Consider the following 6,000-nt stretch of genomic DNA (forward strand, 5'->3'; position numbering starts at 1 on the left):
TTGGGTATACCTTCTACCTCAGACCCTAAGGCAAGATCTTTGTTGCCAAGAACAGATCCTTTCTGGAGAAAGAGTTTCTCTCGAATGAAGTAAGTGGGAGGAAAGTAGAACTTGATGAAGTACCACCTCTTGAACCGGAAAGTAGCGCAGCTCAGGAAGATGTTTCTGTGGTGCCTGCACCGACTAGAGAGGAAGTTAATGATGATGATCAAGGAACTTCGGATCAAGTTGCTACTGAACTTCGTAGGTCCACTAGGGCACATTCCGCACCAGAGTGGTATGGCAACCTTGTCCTGGAAATCATGTTGTTGGATAACGGTGAACCTTCGAACTATGAAGAAGCGATGGCGGGCCTAGATTCCAACAAATGGCTTGAAGCCATGAAATCCGAGATAGGATCCATGTATGAAAAAAAAGTATGGACTTTGACAGACTTGCCCGATGATCGGCGAGCCATATAAAATAAATGGATCTTTAAGAAGAAGACTGACATGGATGGTAATGTGACCATCTATAAAGCTTGGCTTGTCGCTAAGGGTTATCGACAAGTTCAAGGGGTTGACTATGATGGGACCTTCTCACCCGTAGCGAAGCTGAAGTTCGTCCGAATCATGTTAGCAGTTGCCGCTTCTATGATTATGAGATATGGCAAATGGATGTCAAAACAGCATTCCTTAACGGTTTCCTTAAGGAAGAATTGTATATGATGCAGCCGGAAGGTTTTGTCGATCCTAAGAACGCTAACAAGGTATGCAAGCTCCAGCGCTCCATCTATGGGCTGGTGGAAGCATCTCGGAGTTGGAACATTTGCTTTAATGAAATGATCAAAGTGTTTGGATTTATGCAGACTTATGGAGAAGCCTGTGTTTACAAGAAAGTGAGTGGGAGCTTTGTAGCATTTCTCATATTATATGTGGATGACATACTATTGATGGGAAATGATATAGAACGTTTGGAAAGAATAAAGGCCTACTTGAATAAGTGTTTTTCAATGAAGGACCTTGGAGAAGCTGCTTACATAATAGGCAACAAAATCTATAGAGATAGATTGAGACGCCTCATCGGTCTTTCACAAAGCACATACCTTGATAAGATATTGAAGAAGTTCAATATGGATCAGTCCAAGAAGAGGTTCTTGCCTGTATTGCAAGGTGTGAAATGAAGCACGGCTTAATGTCCGACCTCAGCAGAGGATAGAGAAAAGATGAGTGTCATCCCCTATGCCTCAGCCATAGGGTCTATTATGTATGCCATGTTGTGTACAAGACCTGATGTGAACCTTGCTGTAAGTTTGGTAGGGAGGTACCAAAGTAATCCTAGCATGAAACACTGGACAACGGTCAAGAATATCCAACAGTACCTGAAAAGGACTAAGGATATGTGATACATCTCCAACGTATCTACTTTTCCAAACACTTTTGCCCTTGTTTTGGACTCTAACTTGCATGATTTGAATGAAACTAACCCGGACTAATGCTGTTTTCAGCAGAACTGCCATGGTGTTGTTTATTGTACACAAAACAAAATTTCTCGGAATGACCTGAATATCCACGGAGATAACTTTTGGAAAATATAAAAAATACTGGCGAAAGAATCAAGGCCAGGGGGGCCCACACCCTGTCCACGAGGGTGGGGGCGCGCCCTCCCCCTAGGTGCGCCCCATATCTCGTGGCCCCCCTGATGCTCCATCGACCTCAACTCCAACTCTATATATTACGTTTCACGGAGAAAAAATCAGAGAGAAAGTTTCATCACATTTTACGATATGGAGCCGCCGCCAAGCCCTAATCTCTCTCGGGAGGGCTGATCTGGAGTCCATTCGGGGCTCTGGAGAGGGGCATTCATCGCCATCATCATGATCAACCATCCTCTATCACCAATTTCATGATGCTCACCGCCGAGCGTAATCAAGTTAGTTTTGTTAGGGTTTGATCCCTAGTATCCACTATGTTCTGAGATTGATGTTGCTATGACTTTGCTATGCTTAATGCTTGTCACTAGGGCCCGAGTGCCATGATTTCAGATCTGAACCTATTATGTTTTCATGAATATATGTGAGTTCTTGATCCTATCTTGCAAGTCTATAGTCACCTATTATGTGTTATGATCCGACAACCCCGAAGTGACAATAATCGGGATACTTCTCGGTGATGACCATAGTTTGAGGAGTTCATGTATTCACTATGTGCTAATGCTTTGTTCCGGTTCTCTATTAAAAGGAGGCCTTAATATCCCTTAGTTTCCACTAGGACCCCGCTGACACGGGAGGGTAGGACAAAAGATGTCATGCAAGTTCTTTTCCATAAGCACGTATGACTATATTCGGAATACATGCCTACATTACATTGATGAACTGGAGCTAGTTCTGTGTCACCCTATGTTATAGCTATTACATGAGGAATCACATCCAACATAATTATCCATCACTGATCCAATGCCTACGAGCTTTTCACATATTGTGCTTCGCTTATTTCCTTTTCCGTTGCTACTGTTACAACTACTACAAAACTGCTATCTTTACTTTTGCCACTTTTACCATTACTATCATACCACTTTGCTACTAAATACTTTGCTGCAGATATTAAGTTATCCAGGTGTGATTGAGTTGACAACTCAACTGCTAATACTTAAGAATATTCTTTGGCTCCCCTTGTGTCGAATCAATAAATTTGGGTTGAATACTCTACCCTCGAAAGCTGTTGCGATCCCCTAAACTTGTGGGTTATCAACACTAATTTCTGGCACCGTTGTCGGGGAGCATAGCTCTATTCTTTGAGCCACTTGGGATTTATATCTGTTGATCATTATGAGGAACTTGAAAGACGAAAGAACAAAGATTTTTCCCTCAACTACGAGGGGAGGTAAGGAACTACCATCTAGCTCTGCACTAGATTCTCCTTCTGTTTTGAGTAAGCTTGCGACACCTAAACCTGCTACTGCTATGAATTCTGATATGTCGCATGTTATTGATGACGCCACTTCTGCTATGCATGATACTTATGATGAAACTACTTCTATGTGTGATACTACTTTGCCATTAGGTGGATTTCTTGATGAACAACTTGCTAGGGTTAGAGAGAATGAAATTATTGAAGATGCTATTATTGATGATAGTGATGATGAAAGTTCTGCCCCTGATTATGAATTACCTATTATTCCTGAGGGTTATGTTATGGATGAGGGAGCTGCTAGAGCTATTTTTGCTTGCAAAGATAGATATGATCTTAAGATGTTATTAGCTAAATGGAAGCAACAATCCCTTAATGCTAGAATGAAACTTGACCCCACTTTTGCTACTTCACCTATCTGTGTTACTGATAAGGATTATGAATTCTCTGTTGATCCTGAAATAATTACTTTGGTAGAATCTGATCCTTTTTATGGCCTTGAATCTGAAACTATTGTGGCTCATCTTACCAAGTTAAATGATATAGCCACTCTGTTTACTAACGATGAGAAGTCTCGCTATTATTATATCCTTAAGATATTTCCGTTCTCATTAAAGGGTGATGCTAAGACTTGGTTTAATTCTCTTGATCCTGGTTGTGTGCGTAGTCCCCAGGATATGATTTATTACTTCTCTACTAAATATTTCCCTGCTCATAAGAAACAAGCTGCCTTGCGGGAAATATATAATTTTGTGCAAATCAAAGAAGAGAGTCTCCCACAAGCTTGGGGGAGGCTTCTCCGATTACTTAATGCTTTTCCTGATCATCCTCTTAAGAAAAATTAAATACTTGATATCTTTTATAATGGACTAACTGATGCTTCCAAGGACTAATTGGATAGTTGTGCTGGTTGTGTTTTCTGGGAAAGAACAGTCGACCAAGCTGTATTACTATTGAACAATATGTTGACTAATGAAAATAATTGGACTCTTCCTGAGCCAATTCCTGAGGCAATCCCTGAGCCAATTGAGCCAACTCCTGAGCGTATTCCTAAACCAACTCCTAAGAAGAGAGGTGTTTTATTTCTCAGTCCTGAAGATATGCAAGAGGCAAAGAAATCAATGAAAGAAAAAGGTATTAAAGCTGAAGATGTTAAGAATTTACTACGTATTGAAGAAATACATGGTCTTAATATACCGCCTATTGAAGAACCACATTGTTTTGATAACCCGACACAGGTAGTAAAGGTAAATTCTATCTATAGATATGATAAAGTTGAAATCCACTCTACTAAATTTCATAGCCCATGCTTGGATGAATTTGATGACTTTATGGCTAGACAAGAAAGTTTTAATGCTTATGTTGGTAGAGAATTAAAGAATAATGCTTTCGAAATAGGACACTTGAGTGATTATATGGTTAGAGTTAAAGGTGAACTTAAACTCATTAGCAAATATGCTTCTATGGTTACCACTCAAGATGAGCAAGTACTTAAAGCTCAAAGTGATTTGATCGATGAATTAAACATGAATTTGTTGTTAGAGTAGCTACTAGAATGGGTAGAATGTCTCAGGAACCTTTGTATCCTGAAGGCCACCCTGAGAGAATCGAGCAGGATTCTCAGAGAAATAATATAGAGGCACCTAGTTCTTCTAAAAATAAGAAAAAGAAAAATGATAGGACTTTGCATGCTTCTAGTGAACCTGTTGTAGACACACCTGCGAATCCCAATGATATTTCTATTTCTGATGCTGAAACACAATCAGGTGATGAATTGAACCTAGTAATAATGTTAATGATAATGTTCATGTTGATGCTCAACCTAGCAATAATAATGAAGTAGAGGTTGAACCTGTTGTTGATCTTGATAACCCACAATCAAAGAATCAATGTTATGATAAGAGAGATTTCGTTGCTAGGAAGCATGGTAAAGAAAGAGAACCATGGGTTCAGAAACCCATGCCCTTTCGTCCTAAACCATCCAAGACAAAGGATGATGAGGATTTTGAGCGCTTTGCTGAAATCATTAGACCTATCTTCCTACGTATGTGCTTGACTGATATGCTTAAATTAAATCCTTATGCTAAGTATATGAAGGATATCATTACAAATAAAAGAAAGATACCGGAAGCTGAAATTTCCACCATGCTTGCTAATTATACTTTTAAGGGTGGAATACCAAAGAAACTTGGAGATCCAGGGGTACCAACTATACCATGCTCCATTAAAAGAAATTATGTTAAAACTGCTTTATGTGATCTTGGAGCTGGTGTTAGTGTTATGCCTCTCTCTTTATATCGTAGACTTGAATTGAATAAGTTGACACCTACTGAAATATCTTTGCAAATGGCTGATATATCAACTGCTATACCTGTCGGTGTTTGTGAGGATGTGCCTGTTGTGGTTGCAAATGTCACTATCTTAACGGACTTTGTTATTCTTGATATTCCCGGGGACGATAGTATGTCGATTATCCTTGGTAGACCCTTTTTGAATACTGCAGGGCCTATTATTGATTGCAACAAAGGCAATGTCACTTTTCATGTTAATGGTAATGAGCATACGGTACACTTTCCGAGGAAACAATCTCAAGTTCATAGCATCAATTCTATTGGAAAAGTTCCAACTATCACTACTGGAATCAGCTACTTTGCCATCTGGCAGATCTTTGCCGTCCGCTAGCGGACGACAAAGAAGCTCTTTGCCATCAGCTACCGTAAAGCAGACGGCAAAGAAACGGTGGATGGCAAAGAACCTCTTTGCCATGAGCCATTTCGTTGCCGTCCGCCAGCTGACGGCAAAGAGGGAGGTGCCCCCCACCCAGCCGCCCGTTTTAAAAAAACTTAACACCCCACCTCTTTGCCGTCTGCTAGCGGACGACAAAGAGAGATAACAGCGGACGGCAAAGAGTGGCGGACGGCAAAGAGCCAAGTAACTAGCGGACGCCACCCCCCGCCCGTTACTCTCCCTTCTCTTCCTCTCTCCTCTCCGACGCCCCGCCCTAGCTAGATCCACCGCCGCCCCCGCCGCCCGGCGCCGCCCCCGCCGCCCGGCGCCGCCCCCGCCCCCGCACCCTTGGCCCATCGCACCACCACCCCTCCGCCCCCACCCC

The sequence above is a fragment of the Triticum dicoccoides genome, chromosome 1B (assembly GCF_002162155.2).
Source record: "Triticum dicoccoides isolate Atlit2015 ecotype Zavitan chromosome 1B, WEW_v2.0, whole genome shotgun sequence".
NCBI classification, from domain to species: domain Eukaryota; kingdom Viridiplantae; phylum Streptophyta; class Magnoliopsida; order Poales; family Poaceae; genus Triticum; species Triticum dicoccoides.